Source organism: Podarcis muralis, chromosome Z (assembly GCF_964188315.1).
Source record: "Podarcis muralis chromosome Z, rPodMur119.hap1.1, whole genome shotgun sequence".
NCBI classification, from domain to species: domain Eukaryota; kingdom Metazoa; phylum Chordata; class Lepidosauria; order Squamata; family Lacertidae; genus Podarcis; species Podarcis muralis.
The window spans coordinates 37,658,712-37,676,585 of NC_135673.1; the positions used below are offsets into that span (position 1 = coordinate 37,658,712).

General features: G+C 42.0%; 1 long non-coding RNA gene across 2 annotated transcripts in view; it reads right to left on the bottom strand.

The window, feature by feature from the left end:
- LOC114589381 (uncharacterized) overlaps nt 1–17,874 on the bottom strand; it is a 67,889-nt gene that overhangs the window by 25,575 nt on the left and 24,440 nt on the right. Inside the window, exons 2-3 of one of the 2 annotated variants that reach the window (XR_013391357.1) lie at nt 16,386–16,469; nt 14,666–14,822 (exon numbers count right to left, since the gene is read on the bottom strand). This is a non-coding gene — a long non-coding RNA (uncharacterized LOC114589381). The remainder of the gene's footprint in view (nt 1–14,665; nt 14,823–16,385; nt 16,470–17,874) is intronic. The other variant, XR_003704660.2, reaches the window with a different exon arrangement.

Sequence of the window (17,874 nt, forward strand, 5' to 3'; positions counted from 1 at the left end):
GCCAATAAACGTATTTTTATTGTATTGTGTTGTATAGTGTTGTGATTAACATGGGAAGTAGGGTGGTAAAATACGTTTGTCTTTCTGCATGTGTTTATAGTAGGCATTTTGCACTCACCTGAACCCTTGCAGGGAAAGGGGCAGGGCACAATGGGAAAGGGTGGGGCAACCGGGCTGCTTAAACCACACCCCTTTTCCAACAGAAGCACCATGGGGGGTGGGCCCTTCGAGAGAGAACAACAGAACAGAACACAGAACAAAGAAGACGGAAGTGGCGCACAGTTCCTTCTGTTCCCCCTCTTCCAAAGAATGGAATGTCAACACACAAAGCATGTGATCCAGTAGTCCCACACACTCTGCAGCACGGGAGAGAATGAAACTCCGGACATCCACGCCGAAAAGGCTTTTGACAATGTATCCTGGCGTTTTCTTATAAAATGTTTGGAAAAGACAGGGATAAGGAATAAAGGAATAAAAGCAATTTACTCACAACAAAGTGTTAAATTAATTATTTATAATAACAGAGCCCTTTGAAATTTCGAAAGGTACAAGGCAGGGGTGCCCTCTGTCACCTCTTCTGTTTATCATGATGTTAGAGATAATTACAAATAAGATAAGGAAAACCCCAGAGATACGCGGAATAAAAATTGGAGTGAAAGAATACAAATTGAAAGCATATGCTGACGATCTTATGTTGTCTTTGGAGGATCCAAAAGAGAGTGTTAGTAAGGTGTTAGATTTGTTAGAAGAATTTGGAAAATTATCTGGTTTTAAATTAAATAGAACAAAAACTAAAATGATGACTAAAAATGTGAAAGAGGAGGTAAAAAATCATCTTGAATCTCAAACTGGTATTAAAGTAACTAAAAAAGTAAAATACCTTGGAATCTGGTTAACGATGAAGAATATAAATTTGATGGAAGATAATTACATAACCACATGGAAAGAAATAAGGAAGGACTTAGATACTTGGAATAGAATAAAACTTTCTTGGTTGGGCAGAATGGCGGCGATTAAAATGAGTTTACTACCGAAACTGTTATTCCTATTCCAAAATATACCAATAATCAGGGGAACCTCAGTATTCAAAGATTGGCAGAAAATACTCTCTAAATTTATCTGGCAAGGGAAAAGGCCCAGAATTAGATTCAAATTACTTACAGATCAAAGAGATAGGGGAGGATTCTCAGTTCCAAATTTAAAGTTGTATTACGAAGCCTCGTGTCTTTGTTGGGTCAAAGATTGGATTGTTATTAAAAATAAAGACCTGTTAGATCTAGAAGGATTTAATATAAGATTTGGTTGGCACGCTTACCTATGGCGTAACAAGGGAAAGGTTCATAAAGGTTTTTCTAACCACATTTTTAGAGGACCACTGCTGGAAGTGTGGGAAAGAAACAAAAAATTGTTGGAACAGAAGACCCCTTGGTGGCTATCGCCAATTGATAGCCTGACAATAAAAAAAACAAACATCGAAGGAGAAAGATGGACCTATGAAGACTTGCTAGTAAAAACAGAGACTGGTTGGAGGATTAGGCCTTATGAAGAAATAAAGAACAAATTGACAGGATGGATCCAATTTCACCAAATTAATTCTATATGGACTGAAGATAAAAAGAATGGGATAAGTGAGAAAAAATCTAGATTCCAGATTGAAATATTAGAAAATAAAACAAAACTCCTATCGAAAATGTACAGCCTATTACTTGAATGGGACACCAAGGATGAAGAAGTAAAGGAGGTAATGGTGAGATAGGCAATGGACTTTGGACATAATATAAAGCTAAAGGTAAAGGTAAAGGTACCCCTGCCCGTACAGGCCAGTCTTGCCAGACTCTAGGGTTGTGCGCCCATCTCACTCTATAGGCCGGGGGCCAGCGCTGTCCGGAGACACTTCCGGGTCACGTGGCCAGCGTGACATCGCTGCTCTGGCGAGCCAGAGCCGCACACGGAAACACCGTTTACCTTCCCGCTAGAAAGCGGTCCCTATTTATCTACTTGCACCCGGGGGTGCTTTCGAACTGCTAGGTTGGCAGGCGCTGGGACCGAACAACAGGAGCGCACCCCGCCGCGGGGATTCGAACCGCCGACCTTTCAATCAGCAAGCCCTAGGCGCTGAGGCTTTTACCCACAGCGCCACCCGCATCCCTTGGACATAATATATTGGACATAATATAGAGCTTGACAAATGGAAGGCATTATGGAACAAAGGTATGAGATTCTCGGCATGCACAACACTCAGGGAAAATATGTATAAAATGATGTACAGGTGGTACGTAACGCCCGTAAAATTGGAAAAAATATATAAAACTGTTGATAAATTATGTTGGAAGTGTAAGATCAAGGAGGGCGATTTTTATCATATGTGGTGGTTGTGTGAGCCTATCAAAAAATTCTGGGAATCTATTTACAATGAACTAAAAAAAATCTTTAAATATACCTTTATAAAAAAACCCGAAGCCTTTTTGCTGGGGATAATTGGAGAGGAAATCAAAAAGGAAGATCAAACACTCTTTCAGTACGCGACAGTGGCTGCTACAACTCTAATAGCGCAGAATTGGAAGACATCAAAAATCCCAACTATAAACGAGTGGCAATCCAAACTATTTGATTATTTAGAATTGGCAAAAATGACACAGAAAATAAGAAATCAAAAAGACATAAAGTTTAACAAAGAATGGAATAAATTTATGACATACATGGAAACAGAGTTAAAAAATCTAAAAAATTTTTAGGTGTGACATAACACTTGTGATGTAAAGAGTTTTTTGAGGAAAAGAAACTGCAGATAAAAAAATCATATAATATATTCTGAAACCGAGATGAAGGGAAGTCAATTAGTGTTGTGTGTTATTTAGTAAATGTAACCTAATTTGTTGGTATCTTATGTTAGATGCTTTTTCTTTTGTTTTCTTTATTATTATTTCTCTTTTTTATGTATTTCTTTTTTGTATGTATGTGTTATGTATGTTTCTTTCGTTTGTTTTAATGTTTGATGTAGCAAAACGAATTAAAATCAATTAAAAAAAGAAAGAAAGAAAGAAACTCCGGACATCCAGCACCCCCTTCTCTGCTACTCTTGAACTCTTTGACTGTAACCCTGTCCAATCTTTTTTCAAAGAGGGCCAGATTTGATGAAGTGAAGGGCCGTGAGGGCCGCAGAAACAGCCAACCCAAGTTGTTAACCTTTTTTTAGGGTTGAATTTCTTGAGGGTTTGGTTTTTTAGGATTTTACCCCAGGAAATAAACTGCCACAGGGGCCGGATTAAACTGACCGGTGGGCTGGATTATGCCCCCAAATGGACTTTGGACATGCCTGATAAGCGCACAAACAAGATGTAGCGTGTGCACCATTTCATGTTTTACTGGAAAACGTTAGGTGACTGTTAACTGGTAGGCAGGGCCTTGGGGGCAAATCCCCCCTTGAATCTGACTTATGACTTCAGCAGTGAGACTACAGAGTGACAGTGTCATCATAATTTCACCATGGCAACCAACTGCTTCATTTCCACTTACTTGAAAGGCAGGTCATTGAGTATTTATTTTATTTATTTATTTTTGTATGAAATATTAAGTTTTCCATAACTGAACACGTGGTCACTTTCTTTCCCTTGGAAATTGACTTGATGATCCACAGTTACCAAGCATCTAAGAATATAGAAAAGAGCATCCTGATCAGAGGTCAAGTGGGAACCTTGGCACCTCTTACTTAAGCTTTCAAGAAATATGTCTTCTTATGTCACAGATGGGTGATAGCAACCTCAATGAGCCTCCCCACGTAAATGTCAATTCTCCAAGCATTAATATAAATGCTGCCTCTCAGAAATAAAGATCTGCTCATGATCAGATCTCAAAACACAATTCCTTTCTTTTCTCTCCTATTTATTCTGGAGTAAGTCACAACTAAGCCCACTAAAGTTAATGACGCTTGACTAAGCGCATATCAGGCATGTCCAAAGTCCGTTTTGGGGGCCTAATCCAGCCTACTGGTCAGTTTAATCCGGCCCCTGTGGCAGTTTATTTATTTCCTGGGGTAAAATCCTAAAAAAACAAACCCTCAACAAATTCAACCCTAAAAAAACCTACCCCTACCACTACCCCTACCCCTAATCCTACCCCTAATCCTAACCTTGCAGTTTTTGCACAAGTCAGTTTAATCCGGCCGCTGTGGCAGTTTATTTACTGGGACTTCCAAGAGAGATCCTTGCAGCACTGCTGCACCCATGTCTACTTGGAAGTAAGTCCTACTGAATTCAGTGGGACTTCCTCCTATGTAGGTGGGATTGTAGCCTTTGCCATTTCTTGAGAGAGCTGCCGGGTTAGCGCCATCGTCTAATGGCGGATTCCCTCCGAGCTCCGGAGGGAATTGGCTCTGCAGGAGACGGGTCCTGCCGCGGCGGTGACGCGGGGACCCTCAGAAACCACAGGCGCTGAAGCCTGTGGACCTGGTGACTCGGCGGGCACCATTTGCACCCCCCGACCCGCGAAGGAGCCTTTTTAAAGGCTTCGGAATGGGGGACGGGGTGAGCGGCGCGGTGCTGCGAGTCGACTGCTTCTCCTGCAGAGTGAAGCCGCATGCCATGGTCGGAGAGCGCTGACTTCTTCCTTTGAACAATCGGACCTCAAAATCCGTGAGTAGTACGGAAATTGGACTTGAAAGGAAAAATATTTGAAAGGAAATTGGACTTGAAAGGAAAAAAAAATCTGAATTTGGCACGATCGGGGAAGGCGCAAAAAGGAAGTCCGTCTCCCTGTCCTGTAAAAAATTTAAAGCAAGGAATAGATAACTAAGGTCAAGAGAACTTCTTCTTTATTGGATAAAAGCCATTAATTTCACAATTTGGCAGTATAAGTAATTTTACTGGAGGATAAGAGCCAATTTTGAGAGCTGAAGCGCCACCCCCCCCCGGACCCGGGAGTGATCCGCGAAAGAGCCTGTTGAGGAGATATAGAAGAGTTTGACAGCTGTCAAATTAGCTGTCAAAGCTGAAAAAAGAGAACTTTGTTTCTGTTGTCTCTGCTGGTTATATTTGTTACAATTTGGTTATAAATTGTTGAAAACAAGGAAGAACTGATACAAACTAACTTGACTTTTGGTTTTGAACTGGAAGGAATATTAAGCAACCAGAATCCCTCTAGAGGGGTTTTTGGGACATTACAAGAATGGCTGAAGGAGGAAAAATTCAGGCTAAATTGGACAGAGTGTTTCTTCTCTTGGGAAAGTTACAAGGCCAAAGTGATGTTTTGGCTACAAATGTTGCAACCCTGAACTCAACAGTAAATAAACTCACTGAATTTGATAAGGACTTGACTCAGGAAGCTTATGCAGCTGGACAAGAAGAGAAAATTGAGAACATTGAGAGAGTGGAGAAAGAGATATATGTTGTTCCGGAGGAAAGGGAAGGAGGAGCTGCAATGCTGCAGATGACAAAGGAGAGCCAGAGGCCTGTCAAGATGGATATAAAGGAAAATAAGAACTGGATGATGAAAATCTGGTTTGAGCTGGAGAATGAAGAATAGAGAGATCTCCTTATGGGGAGATCTGAAGACCTATGGATTACAAATCTGATCAAGGTGGAAGCTGGAGCTTTTGGGACATTTGGGCTTAAAAGGGGCTAGAAACAAGATTTGGGCTCCACTTTTAAATATGGAGGTCTGACTGGAAGAAACATGGACCCTACTGGGACAGAGCTTCTCCGAGATTTGGTGTTTAATATAAAGGACTATCAAAAAAACTGGCAGAGAGGAATTGAAAGAGAATTAAGAGCCTCGGATGTGAGGTCTCCAGGCTGATAGCAGATAGACTGATGGATACTCGTTGGGGATCAGAACCGGGAAAGGGGCGGGGTGGGGTTTGGGAATCCAAAGGGTGTACAATTATATTCTGTTTCTTTTTATTCTGTTTTGTTATTAGTATAAAAATTGGGGAATTCGTGGAAGGGAATTTGGGTCGACTTTAGAAAAGGGTTTTAAGAATGAGCACTAATGTACAAATATTGATGTGTATAAGTTAAAATTGGTAACTAAACTGAATTAAATATAAGAAGGTTAAAAATTGGGGACAAGAACTTGTTGAACTAACAATCTTGAACTGGAATACAAGAAGGGGAGTTGTGGGGAAGTCAGGGAAATATGTTATTGAAAATAAGAATTGCAAATTCTATGTGTTTTTAACTTTTTTGTTTTCTTCTTTTTTGATTTTTTTTAATGTATTGTGGAAAATCTCAATAAATATCTTTTAAAAAAAAAACAAAATTTCTGTTTTTGGAGTGCATTATGTGACTTTCTGAAACTTGCAGCATTTCTTGGAGTGCTACATTAAAAGTATTCTCTTGGAAGTCTTCCTTTGTAACATAAGAAAGCTGCCTGGATCAGGCCAGTGGCCCAGGTTCAGCATCCCATTCTCACAGATGCCTGTGCAAAAACTGCAAGCAGAATCTGACCACAACAGCCTTCGTGATTCTCAGGAACTGATATGCAGAAATATGCCGCCTCTGAACCTGGAGGTAGTATGTATCCATCACTTGACACATCGCTGAGTTCACATGGCATCCACCTGGCTCCCCCCCCCCCCCAAGAATCTGGGAGCCATAGTTTGGGTCAGTGGGTTTGGTGCTTTTGTAACTGGATTTATAATGTGTTTTAGTCAAATACAAAAATTGATTGATTGATTGACTGACTGATGAAAAAGTGTTTTTTTCCTGAGATGCTAACTTTCTCTCTGCATGTCATTCCTTCAACAGCTTCCTGTGCAAAGGCTTGCTTTCATTGCTCTGTTCATTTGTCTATTGGACTAGAGTTGTGTGGAGGGAAATGTAACCACTGGGCTGAAAAATGTCCCCCTCCTGCCCCTTTGGGTTTCCGGTGTGGCCTTCACAGATATTGGCACAACTTGTGTGTGTGTGTGTGTGTGTGTGTGTGTGTGTGTTTTGGCTGCTGAGCTGTGCTCACCATTGTGAGGGCTGAGGGAGTGATGGTGATGCCTCCCCAGCTGCTGCCATTGTCCATGGGTTGACTGTGATGTGACAAAAACATTTGGCTGCTGAGTGGATATAAATGTGGGCCAAGGCGCAAGCCTCAGCAGTTGCCCTCCCCAGAGAGAAATGGGCAGCTCGGTGGCACTCAGCCCAGGTGGTCTCCTGTCCCATGGTGGCAAGCTGGCAAGCGGAAGGAGGCAATTGCCCGGTGCTGGGATGCTGTGGCCCTGGTGGTCTCCTGCCCTGTGGTGGCAAGCTGGCAAGCGGAAGGAGGCAATGGCCTGGCTCTGGGATGATGTGGAGCAAGGAGAAGGCAAGTACAAAGATTACTTGCTGGCGGAATCGCTACTTGAAGGTGACTGACACTCAGCTCTGAAGCTGTTTGATGTCTGGCAATGGACCTGATGAGGTTGCAGCTGATGCATGGTTGTCGGAAGAATTTGCATTCAGGCTAGTGGATGTTGTGAGGCTACGCTGGCTGAGATGGGTGCAAACTGGTTTGGAAGCCTTGTTTGTTAACAGGCAGCCAAACAGAGGAGGAATCTAGGGGGACGCTGTCGGGTGTTGGCCATCCCACTCACCTATTTGCCTTTGCCTTACAGGGATGTCTGGAGCCGGTGAGGTTTCCCCCAAGTCCAGTCTTAAAAGTCATCAAGAGAACCGCAGGACATCCCTATTTACATCGGAGAAGTTAACGTGAAATCCTGGCAGTGAGGAATGGACAAGGCCGTAGTCATACGAGAGAGAAGGAGCTTTGAAGGGAGACTGCAGACAGACATCTGCTGCATTGCAAGTGATGGCGCAGTGGGGAGAGAGAAGAAAATGAGGGAGGGAACATTAGGCCACATTAGGTGCACCACTGAACTGCTATGAAGTCACTTTAAACAGGCATGGCTTCCCCTCAGGGATTCTGGGAACTCTAGGTGGTTAAGGGGACGGAGACTTGTTACGGTGTTAAGTGTTAGGATCAGGATTAGGGGTAGGATTAGGGGTAGGGTTCCCTTCTTGTAGCTCTAGTTAAGGGTTAAGGGTTAGAGTTAGGGTTAGCGTCAGGGGCAGGGGTAGGGTTGGGGTTCCCTTGGCAGGGAACTCTGGGAATTGTAGCTCTAGTTAGGGGGCAGGGTTAGGGTTAGGGTTCCCTTTTTGCCAGGGAACTCTGGGAAATGTAGCTGTAGTTAGGGGGCAGGGTTAGGGTTCCCTTCTTGCCAGGGAACTCTGGGAATTGTAGCACTAGTTAAGGGTTGGCATTAGGGTTAGTTAGTGTTAGCATCAGGGGTAGGGGTAGGGTTCCCTTCTTGTTAGGGAACTCTGGGAATTGTAGCTCTAGTTAAGCCTTAAGGGTTAGCGTTAGGGTTAGAGTCAGGGGTGGGGGTGGGGGTAGGGGTAGAGGTAGAGGTAGGGTTCCCTTCTTGGCAGGGAACGGGGTCCCCTAACAACTCTTGGCACCCTTTTCCAACTATAGCTCCCAGAGTCTTTGGGGGTGTTTAAGCCATGAGTGTTTAAAGCAGCTTCATAGCGTATTAAATGGTGTGGATGTGGCCCTGGCCTCCCTCACCCCACTGCCTCTTATTAATGAAGAATCGAAAGGATTTCCCAATTCAAATCTCTCGGAAACAGGAAACGGAAAGAAGACTTTGTATCTCAAGCCATTTGGCCTTACAGGGATGTCTGGAGCCGGTGAGGTTTTCCCCAAGTCCAGTCTTAAAAGTCATCAAGAGAACCGCAGGACGTCCCTATTTACATCAGAGAAGTGAATGTGAAAACCTGGAAGTGTGCAATGGGCAAGGCCTTGGCCATACTTGAGAGAAGGAGATTTGCAGGGAGACTGCAGGCAGACATCTGCTGCATTGCAAGGGATGGGGCAGTGGGGAGAGAGAAGAAAATGAGGGACGGAACATTAGGCCACATTAGGTGCACCACTAAACTGCTATGAAGTCACTTTAAACAGGCATGGCTTCCCCTCAGGGATTCTGGGAACTGTAGGTGGTTAAGGGGACGGAGACTTGTTACGGTGCTTAAGTATTAGGATTAGGATTAGGGGTAGGGGTAGGGGTAGGGTTCCTTTCTTGGCAGGGAACTCTGGGAATTGTAGCTCTAGTTAAGGGCTATGGGTTAGAGTTAGGGTTAGCGTCAGGGGCAGGGATAGGGTTGGGGTTCCCTTGGCAGGGAATTCTGGGAATTGTAGCTCTTGTTAGGGGGCAGGGTTAGGGTTAGGGTTAGGGTTAGGGTTCCCTTTTTGCCAGGGAACTCTGGGAATTGTAGCTGTAGATAGGGGGCAGGGTTAGGGTTCCCTTCTTGCCAGGGAACTCTGGGAATTGTAGCTCTAGTTAAGGCTTAAGGGTTAGCGTTAGAGTTAGGGTTAGCGTCAGGGGTAGGGGTGGGGGTAGGGGTAGAGGTAGGGTTCCCTTCTTGGCAGGGAACAGGGGGTCCCCTAACAACTCTTGGCACCCTTTTCCAACTATAGCTCTCAGAGTCTTTGGGGGTGTTTAAGCCATGAGTGTTTAAAGCGGCTTCATAGCGCGTTAAATGGTGTGGATGTGGCCCTGGCCTCCCTCACCCCACTGCCTCTTATTAATGAAGAATCAAAAGGATTTCCCAATTCAAATCTCTCAGAAACAGGAAAGAGAAAGAAGAAAGACTTTGTATCTCAAGCCATTTTGGCAGGCCTTAACTTGAAATGCCAATAAACGTATTTTTATTGTATTGTGTTGTATAGTGTTGTGATTAACATGGGAAGTAGGGTGGTAAAATACGTTTGTCTTTCTGCATGTGTTTATAGTAGGCATTTTGCACTCACCTGAACCCTTGCAGGGAAAGGGGCAGGGCACAATGGGAAAGGGTGGGGCAACCGGGCTGCTTAAACCACACCCCTTTTCCAACAGAAGCACCATGGGCGGTGGGCCCTTCGAGAGAGAACAACAGAACAGAACACAGAACAAAGAAGACGGAAGTGGCGCACAGTTCCTTCTGTTCCCCCTCTTCCAAAGAATGGAATGTCAACACACAAAGCATGTGATCCAGTAGTCCCACACACTCTGCAGCACGGGAGAGAATGAAACTCCGGACATCCACGCCGAAAAGGCTTTTGACAATGTATCCTGGCGTTTTCTTATAAAATGTTTGGAAAAGACAGGGATAAGGAATAAAGGAATAAAAGCAATTTACTCACAACAAAGTGTTAAATTAATTATTTATAATAACAGAGCCCTTTGAAATTTCGAAAGGTACAAGGCAGGGGTGCCCTCTGTCACCTCTTCTGTTTATCATGATGTTAGAGATAATTACAAATAAGATAAGGAAAACCCCAGAGATACGCGGAATAAAAATTGGAGTGAAAGAATACAAATTGAAAGCATATGCTGACGATCTTATGTTGTCTTTGGAGGATCCAAAAGAGAGTGTTAGTAAGGTGTTAGATTTGTTAGAAGAATTTGGAAAATTATCTGGTTTTAAATTAAATAGAACAAAAACTAAAATGATGACTAAAAATGTGAAAGAGGAGGTAAAAAATCATCTTGAATCTCAAACTGGTATTAAAGTAACTAAAAAAGTAAAATACCTTGGAATCTGGTTAACGATGAAGAATATAAATTTGATGGAAGATAATTACATAACCACATGGAAAGAAATAAGGAAGGACTTAGATACTTGGAATAGAATAAAACTTTCTTGGTTGGGCAGAATGGCGGCGATTAAAATGAGTTTACTACCGAAACTGTTATTCCTATTCCAAAATATACCAATAATCAGGGGAACCTCAGTATTCAAAGATTGGCAGAAAATACTCTCTAAATTTATCTGGCAAGGGAAAAGGCCCAGAATTAGATTCAAATTACTTACAGATCAAAGAGATAGGGGAGGATTCTCAGTTCCAAATTTAAAGTTGTATTACGAAGCCTCGTGTCTTTGTTGGGTCAAAGATTGGATTGTTATTAAAAATAAAGACCTGTTAGATCTAGAAGGATTTAATATAAGATTTGGTTGGCACGCTTACCTATGGCGTAACAAGGGAAAGGTTCATAAAGGTTTTTCTAACCACATTTTTAGAGGACCACTGCTGGAAGTGTGGGAAAGAAACAAAAAATTGTTGGAACAGAAGACCCCTTGGTGGCTATCGCCAATTGATAGCCTGACAATAAAAAAAACAAACATCGAAGGAGAAAGATGGACCTATGAAGACTTGCTAGTAAAAACAGAGACTGGTTGGAGGATTAGGCCTTATGAAGAAATAAAGAACAAATTGACAGGATGGATCCAATTTCACCAAATTAATTCTATATGGACTGAAGATAAAAAGAATGGGATAAGTGAGAAAAAATCTAGATTCCAGATTGAAATATTAGAAAATAAAACAAAACTCCTATCGAAAATGTACAGCCTATTACTTGAATGGGACACCAAGGATGAAGAAGTAAAGGAGGTAATGGTGAGATAGGCAATGGACTTTGGACATAATATAGAGCTTGACAAATGGAAGGCATTATGGAACAAAGGTATGAGATTCTCGGCATGCACAACACTCAGGGAAAATATGTATAAAATGATGTACAGGTGGTACGTAACGCCCGTAAAATTGGAAAAAATATATAAAACTGGTGATAAATTATGTTGGAAGTGTAAGATCAAGGAGGGCGATTTTTATCATATGCGGTGGTTGTGTGAGCCTATCAAAAAATTCTGGGAATCTATTTACAATGAACTAAAAAAAATCTTTATATATACCTTTATAAAAAAAACCCAAAGCCTTTTTGCTGGGGATAATTGGAGAGGAAATCAAAAAGGAAGATCAAACACTCTTTCAGTACGCGACAGTGGCTGCTAGAACTCTAATAGCGCAGAATTGGAAGACATCAAAAATCCCAACTATAAACGAGTGGCAATCCAAACTATTTGATTATTTAGAATTGGCAAAAATGACACAGAAAATAAGAAATCAAAAAGACATAAAGTTTAACAAAGAATGGAATAAATTTATGACATACATGGAAACAGAAGTAAAAAATCTAAAAATCACAGTAGGTGTGACATAACACTTGTGATGTAAAGAGTTTTTTGAGGAAAAGAAACTGCAGATAAAAAAATCATATAATATATTCTGAAACCGAGATGAAGGGAAGTCAATTAGTGTTGTGTGTTATTTAGTAAATGTAACCTAATTTGTTGGTATCTTATGTTAGATGCTTTTTCTTTTGTTTTCTTTATTATTATTTCTCTTTTTTATGTATTTCTTTTTTGTATGTATGTGTTATGTATGTTTCTTTCGTTTGTTTTAATGTTTGATGTAGCAAAACGAATTAAAATCAATTAAAAAAAAAGAAAAGAAAGAAACTCCGGACATCCAGCACCCCCTTCTCTGCTACTCTTGAACTCTTTGACTGTAACCCTGTCCAATCTTTTTTCAAAGAGGGCCAGATTTGATGAAGTGAAGGGCCGTGAGGGCCGCAGAAACAGCCAACCCAAGTTGTTAACCTTTTTTTAGGGTTGAATTTCTTGAGGGTTTGGTTTTTTAGGATTTTACCCCAGGAAATAAACTGCCACAGGGGCCGGATTAAACTGACCGGTGGGCTGGATTAGGCCCCCCAAATGGACTTTGGACATGCCTGATAAGCGCACAAACAAGATGTAGCGTGTGCACCATTTCATGTTTTACTGGAAAACGTTAGGTGACTGTTAACTGGTAGGCAGGGCCTTGGGGGCAACCCCCCCCCCTTGAATCTGACTTATGACTTCAGCAGTGAGACTACAGAGTGACAGTGTCATCATAATTTCACCATGGCAACCAGCTGCTTCATTTCCACTTACTTGAAAGGCAGGTCATTGAGTATTTATTTTATTTATTTATTTTTGTATGAAATATTTATTAAGTTTTCCATAACTGAACACGTGGTCACTTTCTTTCCCTTGGAAATTGACTTGATGATCCACAGTTACCAAGCATCTAAGAATACAGAAAAGAGCATCCTGATCAGAGGTCAAGTGGGAACCTTGGCACCTCTTACTTAAGCTTTCAAGAAATATGTCTTCTTATGTCACAGATGGGTGATAGCAACCTCAATGAGCCTCCCCACGTAAATGTCAATTCTCCAAGCATTAATATAAATGCTGCCTCTCAGAAATAAAGATCTGCTCATGATCAGATCTCAAAACACAATTCCCTTCTTTTCTCTTCTATTTATTCTGGAGTAAGTCACAACTAAGCCCACTAAAGTTAATGACGCTTGACTAAGCGCATATCAGGCATGTCCAAAGTCCGTTTTGGGGGCCTAATCCAGCCTACTGGTCAGTTTAATCCGGCCCCTGTGGCAGTTTATTTATTTCCTGGGGTAAAATCCTAAAAAAACAAACCCTCAACAAATTCAACCCTAAAAAAACCTACCCCTACCACTACCCCTACCCCTAATCCTACCCCTAATCCTAACCTTGCAGTTTTTGCACAGGTCGGTTTAATCCGGCCGCTGTGGCAGTTTATTTACAGTACTGGGACTTCCAAGAGAGATCCTTGCAGCACTGCTGCACCCATGTCTACTTGGAAGTAAGTCCTACTGAATTCAGTGGGGCTTCCTCCCATGTAGGTGGGATTGTAGCCTTTGCCATTTTTTGAGAGAGCTGCCTGTGGTGCCAAGTAATTAAAAATAAGAATAAATGACTAAAACAATATCCTTGTGTCTGAATAGCAAGCTCGTGGCTGCTTAGGCTTCTGCCAATGTAGCGGTCCTCTTCTGATCTCCCTACAGTGAAAGGCACACCAGCCAGTGAGCGCTTGGTAGGCAGGGCAGAGGAGTCAGACCCTTAAGTCAGGGACACTGAGTCTTCAAATGTTTTTGTTCCTTCCTCGGAAAGGGAGAAATGGCTACCAAATAAAAATCAATTGGAAAAAACGTACTCAAAGAAACTGCAAGTACATAGTTCAGATAAGAGATGCAGAAAAATAGAAAAATGACACAGTGCTGAAATGGTTTCAAAATTTCTGTTTTTGGAGTGCATTATGTGACTTTCTGAAACTTGCAGCATTTCTTGGAGTGCTGCATTAAAAGTATTCTCTTGGAAGTCTTCCTTTGTAACATAAGAAAGCTGCCAGGATCAGGCCAGTGGCCCAGGTTCAGCATCCCATTCTCACAGATGCCTGTGCAAAAACTGCAAGCAGAATCTGACCACAATAGCCCTCGTGATTCTCAGGAACTGATATGCAGAAATATGCCGCCTCTGAACCTGGAGGTAGTATGTTGCCATCACTTGACACATCGCTGAATTCACATGGCATCCACCTGGCTCCCCCACGCCCCAAGAATCTGGGAGCCATAGTTTGGGTCATTGGGTTTGGTGCTTTTGTAACTGGATTTATAATGGGTTTTAGTCAACTACAATAAATGATTGATTGATTGATTGACTGATGAAAAAGTGTTTTTTTCCTGAGATGCTAACTTTCTCTCTGCATGTCATTCCTTCAACAGCTTCCTGTGCAAAGGCTTGCTTTCATTGCTCTGTTCATTTGTCTATTGGACTAGTGTTGTGTGGAGGGAAATGTAACCACTGGGCTGAAAAATGTCCCCCTCCTGCCCCTTTGGGTTTCTGGTGTGGCCTTCACAGATATTGGCACAACTTGTGTGTGTGTGTGTGTTCCCTAGCATTGCATCCTCCCCCCAGCCCCTCCCCAAAGATTGCTGCACCCCAAGGCGTTTTGCACTCACCTGAACCCTTGCAGGGAAAGGAGCAGGGGACACTGGGAAGGGGCGTGGTGACCAGGCTGTTTAAACCACACCCCTTTTCCAACAGAAGCGGCAGTATCCAGCACCCCCTTCTCTGCTTCTCTTGAATTCTTTGACTTTATGGGGACAAGCACAATTCCTGGAAAGAGATTGTTGGTAAGACATGGCTCAAAGTAAAGCAATGGGCTGGCACTGAAGCCAGTTAGGCTGCTTTACACTGACATAATGCACACTTTAGAGTGAGTTCCAACAACAGTTTCCCTATTCTCATGAAGAAAAGATGCCCAAAGAGTTCAAATGATGCTTCTCCATAACAGGGTTGCGCATTGTTGGTTACATTTTGACAGCAATAATATGATGATTTACAAAACATAAGAAAAGATCCCTGCCTGATCAGACTAGAGACTGATCTGGTTCAGCGTTCTGTTTCAACAACGGCCACCTAGATGCCTATGGGAAGCCCACAAGTTGGGCATGAGCACAATAGTGTTCATTTCAATGCAGCCACTACATATGACTCCTCCACAGTATGTTAAAATTGTTACTAAAATCACCCCCTAAAGCAAATTTGTGGAGGTGCACTTGTAAGTTCTGTGGGAGCTATTCCATTATCAAAGGAATATATGTTCCTGATTATGTTTGCCTGACTGAAAGGTGTCCTGGAAGTCTGATTTAGGCCTCTTACTTGTCTGGATGGAGGACAGAGAAGAGTGAGTAAGCATGTGCAGAAATTAGCCTCCAATACATATTAAGATCTATGTTAGTAGTCCCACCCCCTTTTGCCTCGGCCCCACCCACAGGCATTTATTTTGTGTTTTTATCTCTTATTTATATGCTATGAACCACCCTGAGAACTACAGATGAATACAGGTACACAAATTTATTTATTTGTTTGTTTGTTTGTTTGGTGGCTGTTTGAAGATTGCCTGAAAGGGAATGTGGCCCTGGTTAAAAACCAAAATAATATCAGGAGCTACAGTTAAAACAGAGGCAAATGTGGTCATTCACTTGAGTGAAATAATCAAGAAACTTCAAACAATACCCCCTCCCTCTGAAATATTTCCATCTGTGCACTCTCTCTCTCTCTCTCTCTCTCTCTCTCTCATATGCACACACAAAAAAAGAGAGAGCGAGAGAGATGGAAGGAAGGAAGGAAGGAAGGAAGGAAGGACCTACTCAGAAAGGTACCATCAAGCATATGAAAGCTCTGAGTAACATTCAGTTAATGGAGAAATAACTTCTCCCAGGAAGCAAAGACTTCTTCGCTGCTCTTATCCAAAACTAGCCAAGCCTCCCAGCAGCTGTTCTTGCTGCATTTGCAGTTTGCACATCTGATTCACACCCCCAGAAGGCAAGATACACTATTGATTAAAGATTAAAACATGATCTGGGGTTCTACTGGGCAAACTCGAAGAAACCCAGATGGAACTTTTTTTTTTTTTATGCTGGGAGATAAGGGAATTTCAAGAGCAGATGTGACAAGAAACAGATTCTGCAAAGGCCTCCAGGTAATTCTAGCCGGTGTGTCATCGTCCCCCGCCCCCACATTTTTCACTGAGATCAACCCATTATGTGCAACCCTTTCAAAAACTCTACTTTTCTTCAACACACATGCACACAAATATTGAGACATTCCTAGACTTTCAAAAGGTATCTCTACTATTATGTCTAATATCTGGCTTCCTCTAATAGCAGACTATACCTTCAAATCACTCTTCAGGGACTTGCTTTCACTTAAGACTTGACATTCTCTTATTGCTTATTTCAGAAGCGGCTCAATTTAGACCTAGTAAGAAAAGCAGAACAGTCACTCACCATTGTGTTTCAGTCAAGTTCACAATAAGGGAAAGTGGCTTTCAGCAAAGCCACGAGTGCTGCCCAAAAGCATATATTTAGCTTTGAGTTAAGTCTCTCTCTCTCAATCTCTCTCTCTCTCTCTCTTTGGCATCATTGAGTAAAAGAGATGAAATTATGAAAGAATTGTGTGCTAAGAGGTCCAATAATAACCATTCCATTATGGCTTTATATTCCTAATCAGCACCTTAAAAAAAAGCTTTTTATGGTTGTTGCAGTGGGGAGCAGAGAAAAGAGAAGATGCCCCCGAGAGATGTTCAGGAAAACTAAGACCTTCCGTGTACCTCACTATCATGCTCTGCTTTGAGCTCTATTGCAATTATCTCTGTAAATCAGCTGGTGGCAGCTTTTGCCCGGCTCCTTCAAAGTGGCACTCTTTTTGCCTTCACTCTTATGTACCTTAATTTCCCCCTTCTGTGACATCGTCACATAGCCAGACCTCATTTTGCGACCTCCTTTGGAATTCTCTTTTTACTTCAACTCAGTTTTTACTTCAAACCATCATTCTTCTTGCCCCTGCTCTCGATTCACTTTGCTTTTTACAATGTGACATCATCACATGGCCAATAGTTATTATATGTGACAATGTCGTTGTTTCTACAAAGAGGACGGAAGTTAAAATTTTAAAATACGGTATGGAAGCATTTAGCTGAGAAAGCTGTAAATATTAGTGAACAGTCATGAAAGTGTACACTTTTTATTATCTTTGAAGAAACACTTTGCCCTCACCCAAGTCCATAAAAACTCTTTTCCCCGCCCTACACTGAAAATGTCCCCCAGAAAATACTTTACTCAGTCCGAACTTGTTCCTGTGCAGTTGCTCAAACTCTGTGCTGAAATAATGTAAGAAAATGGTTTGACTTCACAATAATTTACTTAGGAGCATCCCAACATACTACATAGTGAGATCACCCATGTGGAGGCAGACCAATGGAAATGGCCATTTCTGTTATTTATTTACTGAATCATGACAACACTTCACCCTACAGAAAGCCCACCATTTATTCAAGTTTTTTTCTCAAGGGTTGAGCTAAAATCACTGCAAATAACAAGGACATAAGTTACATTTCAGAGGTGGAATCCAATGAAGCACTAAGTTAAAGTCACAGAGCGGTAAACCGATCCTGCTAGTGAAATGTTTTGCACAAGTAGAACGTCATTGTTGCACACGCACGCACACACACACACAAATGCATAAGCAGGTTGCTGATTACTTTGTTGCACAATAGATTGTGCAATCTGTTGCTCAACAAGTTTCTGCTTGTGCGACCATTGTATTTGATTCCTCTGTTGTGCAACATTTAAACATCAAAATTTACCCATCACTAGCACAAGAT